Here is a 5,660-nt window from a genome sequence, read left to right on the forward strand (position 1 = left end):
TTTTCTTTGGAAAAATATGTATTCAGATCCTTGGCCTACTTTTTTTTTCATTCTTTTAATGGACTTGACTTTTTTAGAGCGGTTTTGGGTTCACAGTAAAATCAAGTGGCAAGTACAGGGAATTCCTGCATACCTCCACATACGCATAGCCTCTTCAACTATCAACATTCTGTACCAGAGTACTACATTTGTTCCAATTGATGAACCAACAGTGACGCATCATCATCAACCTAAGTCAATAATTTACATTAGGGTTCACTCTGTGGGTTTGGACAAACGTATAGACATGTATCTACCATTATAGTATCATACAGAATAGTTTCACTGCCCAAAAAATCCTCTGTGCTCTACCTATTCATCCCTCCCTCCCCCTAACCCCTGGCAACCAGTGATCATTTTACTGTCTCCGTAGTTTTGCCTTTTCCAGAATATCATACAGTTGGAATCATATACTATGTAGCCTTTTCCGTCTCTTTTAATTAGTAATGCACATTTGAGGTTCCTTTGTGTCTTTTCATGGCTTGAGAGCTCATTTCTTTGTATCACTGAATAATATTCCACTGTCTGGGTGCAGCACAGTTTATGTATCCATTCACCTACTGAAGGACATCTTGGTTGCTTCCACGTTCTGGCAGCTATGAATAAAGATGCTGTAAATGTCCATGTGCGGGTTCCTTTGCCCGTTTTTGAATTATTTGTCTTTTTATTGAGTTGTGGGCACGTTTATACATTCTAGATACAAGTCCTTCATCAGATATATGACTTGCAAACATTTTCTCCCATGCTTTGGGTTGCCTTTTCATTTTCTTGATGGTATCCTTCGAAGCACAAAAGTTTTTAATTTTGATGTCCAGCTTATCTATTTTTGTTGCTGCTGTTGCTTGTGCTTTTGGTGTCATAATAAAGAAATCATTGCCTAATCCAAGGCCATGAAGATTTATACCTGTTTTCTTGTGAGAATTTTATAGTTTTAGCTTTTACATTTAGGGTTTTGATCCATTTTGAGTTAATTTTTATACATTATGTGATATCCATATCTTTTTATAGATGCAGACTAATTTTTTTGCGCTACGCGGGCCTCTCACTGCTGTGGCCTCTCCCGTCGCGGAGCACAGGCCCCGGACGCGCAGGCTCAGCGGCCATGGCTCACGGGCCCAGCCACTCCGTGGCATGTGGGACCTTCCCGGACCGGAGCATGAACCCGTGTCCCCTGCATCGGCAGGCGGACTCTCAACCACTGCGCCACCAGGGAAGCCCAGCAGACTAAATAATTTTGAGTTGAATATACGATGATTGTAATTTAGAACACTTCAGAAAAAAACAGATGAAGCAAATATAGCAAAATTGTGACAGCTGCCAAATCTAGGTGATCGGTTTATGGGTGTTCATTTTACTCTCCTCTCTGTTTAAAAAATATTTTTCTTTAAATAATAGAAAGTAAAAGATATAGAAATAAAAATCGGAAAAATACTTGATTATGAGTGAAAATGCCACTACTTGAAGAATAAACTTGCATCCACTTTAACTTAAATTATTTATAAACATTAGCATTTTATAATTAGCTGTAAAGTGTCAGACTCCTAATAAAAACACCTGATAGAATGGATGCATCAGGGTGTCTTGGCATTGCTCTTAGGAACCAGTGTTCTAGAGCTTCTCACTCTAATATGGCAACTACCAGTCACATGCGGATGTTGAACACTTGAACTATGGTAAATCTAAACTGAGATGCGCTGTAGGTGTAAAGTATACGTCATACTTCAAACACTTGGTATGAAAAAACTGGAAAATATCTAATGAATAATTTTAATATTCATTACAAGTAGGAGTAATAATGTTTGGGGATATATTAGGTTAAAGTGTATTGTTAAGATAACTTCAGTGGTTTCTTTTTACTCTTTTTAAATATGGCTACTAAACATGTAAATTACATACATGGCTTGTATTACATTTCTTTTGGACAGCACTGTTCCAGAGAACAAAGGGCTGAGCTAGAAGGTCTGCATTCTAATCCCCTTATTGCCTTTTACTAGCCATGTGACTTCGGGCCATTTCTTCCATTTCTCAGCCCTAGGATAGTTGAAAATAAATTCATTCAGAAAATATTTAGAGCTCTCACTACACAGAAAGAACCTGGCTAAGTGATGCGGGGAATACAAGATGTGAAACTGTTCACAAACTCAAATGAGTGCTTTCCCATTTCAGCCCTATCCATGAGTCAATGAAGACAGAAGTCAACAATGGAAATATCTTATCATTTTAATTTTCTCCACTAACATTTTATCTTAAAGTAATGAATATTTTATAATATGTTCATGGTCTAAGATTTTACGTACACGTAGTAGATGTTCTTTTCATCCTCTGGGTCTTGAGTCTTTGAACGTGTGTTCCATTTTCTTGGGGGCTTCCTCAACTCCACGTTCTGTCCAAGAAGTCAGTGCACTGGGGTAGACAGCTGGTGGACTGGTGGACCTAATATTCATGCCTTTATGTTGTCCCATACCACTTTGACGCTGGTCTTGGCCATGTGACTTGCTTTGGCCAATGGGACATTAGCAAACAGGATAAAAGCAGAGGCTGGATGAGCTCTTGCTCATTGAGGCTTATCTTCTTAGAACCCTCTTTCTTGGAACCCTGCAGCCATGCTGTGAGGAAGCCCAAGCAGCTCCAAGGAAAGGCTCATATGGAGGAAGAAAGGGACAGTGGTTTGTTCAGACAAGTGGTTCTTAACCTGGGGTGATTTTACTCCTTAGGGGACATTTAGCAATGTCTGGAGACACTTTTGGTTGTCACAACAGGTGGGGAGGTGCTACTGGTAGAGGCCAGGAATGCTGCTAAACATCCTACAAGGAACAGGACAGGGCCCACAACAAAGAATTACCCAGCCCAAATGTCAGTAGTGCCAAGGCTGAGAGGCCCGCTCTAGACCAAGGTCCCCACAACCTGGATGCTGTGGATCAAGGATAAAGGGGCTTAGGAGAGAAAGTGTTCACGCTTAAATAAAGAGCAGCTTTCTGGACAGTCTGCTGCTCATGGTGATTTTAGATGACTCTCATCCATCCCAGTGGGACATTTCCCCTGTTTACCCTCAGCATTTAAGCATAGTAACTCATCAAAGTGTTGTACCAACAACCATTTTATTAGTTGCCCCAACCCAGATATTGCTTCTCCCTGGTAGTATTGAAGTCATGGTTTGTGACAATTCAATCATAGCTTCCAAGTGCCCGACCATAAACAGACTTGGAGGACAGGGGCTTTAACGTCTACTGTTTTATAGAGTCCGTCCGTTTTGTTATCAAAGAACTGCAGCCCCACCATGCCAACAAGAAGCCACTTTCCCTCTGAGAAGAATGTGTATATATTTTGTCTATGAGAGAAATTTTAAGGACATAAAAATTATAGTAATACTGTTGCTAGTAAATTTTATTAGGAGAATTTAAAATAATTACATTGGCAGACTCATTCAATAAAAATTTTAAACATGTTTGAGTATGAGTATAAATCTCATTGCTATGGTAATTATCCATAGAATACATATAAGAAGGCACTGCAAGAAGGGGTTCCCCCCCCCAAATTAATAGAGCACATACACATCTCCCGGCGGAATGAAAATGGGGCAGAGGTGCTGCCATAACTAACGCTTTGGACAGTTTTTTGGTAAGCAGGCAGATGCAGGAGTTTAAAAGAAACACGTGATGTGCTAGGCAGTCTGATTTGCAAAGTACATGGACCCAGATGAAAAATTCCAATGATATGAATAATCCCAACAATCCCCCAAATCCCCAAAATATGAAGTCAGATTAGAGTAGGCTACAACCCACCTGCGAGTGGCCTTGTTGATGGAGAGCCAATTCTTGGCAACATTAGGTAAAACCCAGCCATTTATCCAACCTGTTTAATCTGTTTTCATTGAGGAACGTTAAACTGTGACCAGCATCATCAACGTGCGAGCCCTCCAAGCCCATGGAACACATTCCCTTCCCCAACATTTGGTTTGTGCCCAGAGGTTGGTTTGGGAGTGTATTTGCTTCTTGAGAAAGGCTTTTTGCTCCTGTCTGCAGGGAGGGAAGGGAAGGCGGGGCCTCCAGGGACGTGGAGGGCTTCGGCTGGGGGCCACCGGGGCGGACTGCGTTCCTGGGGTCAGGCCTTTGAGAAAGCGACAGGCAGGAGGTTGTGAAAGCTGGCACGAGGACCACCACATCCACCTAAAAATGAGGAATCTGGAGGGGCCTTTGTTCGATCGCACATCACATCGAGAGCAACCTTGCCCCCTCCACCTGGGGTCAGGACTCAGATGGTCACTGGCGCTGTGAATTTTTCAAGAACCCTGGACAGTTCTTTTCTTTGACTAAGGACTGGATGGTAAATAATTTAGGCTGTGAGGGCCAAGAGGCAAAATGGAGAGGATATTATGTAGGTACTTATATAACAAGAGAGAAAAAAATTCACAATGTTTTTATTGATGAAATTCAAACTGTAATAATAGAGTACAATTTTTTGCAGTACACACCCACTAATGAGAGGAAAGGACTTCCTTTCTGAAGGGGATAATGTGTCTCTTAATTGGGGTTCAATGGTATTGTAGCTATTATCACATACATACACAAATGTTCAAGTGTAAAATAATGCTTAGCTCTCTCGTACAAACAGGCAGCATGTGGATCTGGCCTGCAGGCCAGCTTGCAGACCCTTGTGATCTGCACCAGTGATCTGCAGTGGGTTTGGGGGTATTCCAGGATGGGGGTCGCTCCTGGTTGCGAGGCACCTTCATCGCCCCTCCCTCACCCTCCCTCTGTGCCCAGTTAACCTGGTTCATTGACTCTCCCCCGCGAAGCAGGACAGAAAGGTCAGGATTAGGGCCTGGAGCTCTCCCACGGAGCCAGGCCCGCCAGGGTTTCTCATCCTACAGCCCTCGGTGTGTAGCAGCCCTCGGTGTGTAGCAGCCCACGCCTCGCAGCACCCGCCTCGCAGCACCCTCGGGCTCTTCCTCCAATCCTCCCCCCTCCCTCTCTCGCTCCTCCAGCTACTCCTCCCGCCCCCATCCTCTCCAACACCCATTCCCCTCCCGCCCCCCTTCCTCCCTTTCCCTTCCAGCTCCTCCTCCCCCGCCCCGCTCCCCCAGTTCCGCCTCCTGCAGCTCCTCCTCCGGGGCCTGTTGCGGCACTTTCCCACTCCACCTCCGCCTCCAGCTCCTCCTCCCTCAGCTCCGCCCCTCCAGCTCCTCCTACCCGGCCCGCGGCTGCGTCTTCCTGCTCTTCCCACCCCGCAGCGCCTCCTCCCTCAGCTCCGCCCCTCCAGCTCCTCCTACCCGGCCCGCGGCTGCGTCCTCCCGCTCTTCCCACCCCGCAGCGCCTCCTCCCTCAGCTCAGCCCCTCCAGCTCCTCCTACCCGGCCCGCGGCTGCGTCTTCCCGCTCTTCCCACCCCGCAGCGCCTCCTCCCTCAGCTCAGCTCCTCCAGCTCCTCCTACCCGGCCCGCGGCTGCGTCTTCCTGCTCTTCCCACCCCGCAGCTCCTCCTCCCTCAGCTCTGCCCCTCCAGCTCCGCCTCCGGGACCCGCGGCTGCGCTTTCCCACTCTTCCCACCCCGCAGCTCCTCCTCCCTCAGCTCCACCGCCTCCAGCTCCTCCTCCCCCAGTCCCGTCCCTCCCGCTCCCCTCTCCC

The sequence above is a fragment of the Orcinus orca genome, chromosome X (assembly GCF_937001465.1).
Source record: "Orcinus orca chromosome X, mOrcOrc1.1, whole genome shotgun sequence".
Classification (NCBI taxonomy): Eukaryota; Metazoa; Chordata; class Mammalia; order Artiodactyla; family Delphinidae; genus Orcinus; species Orcinus orca.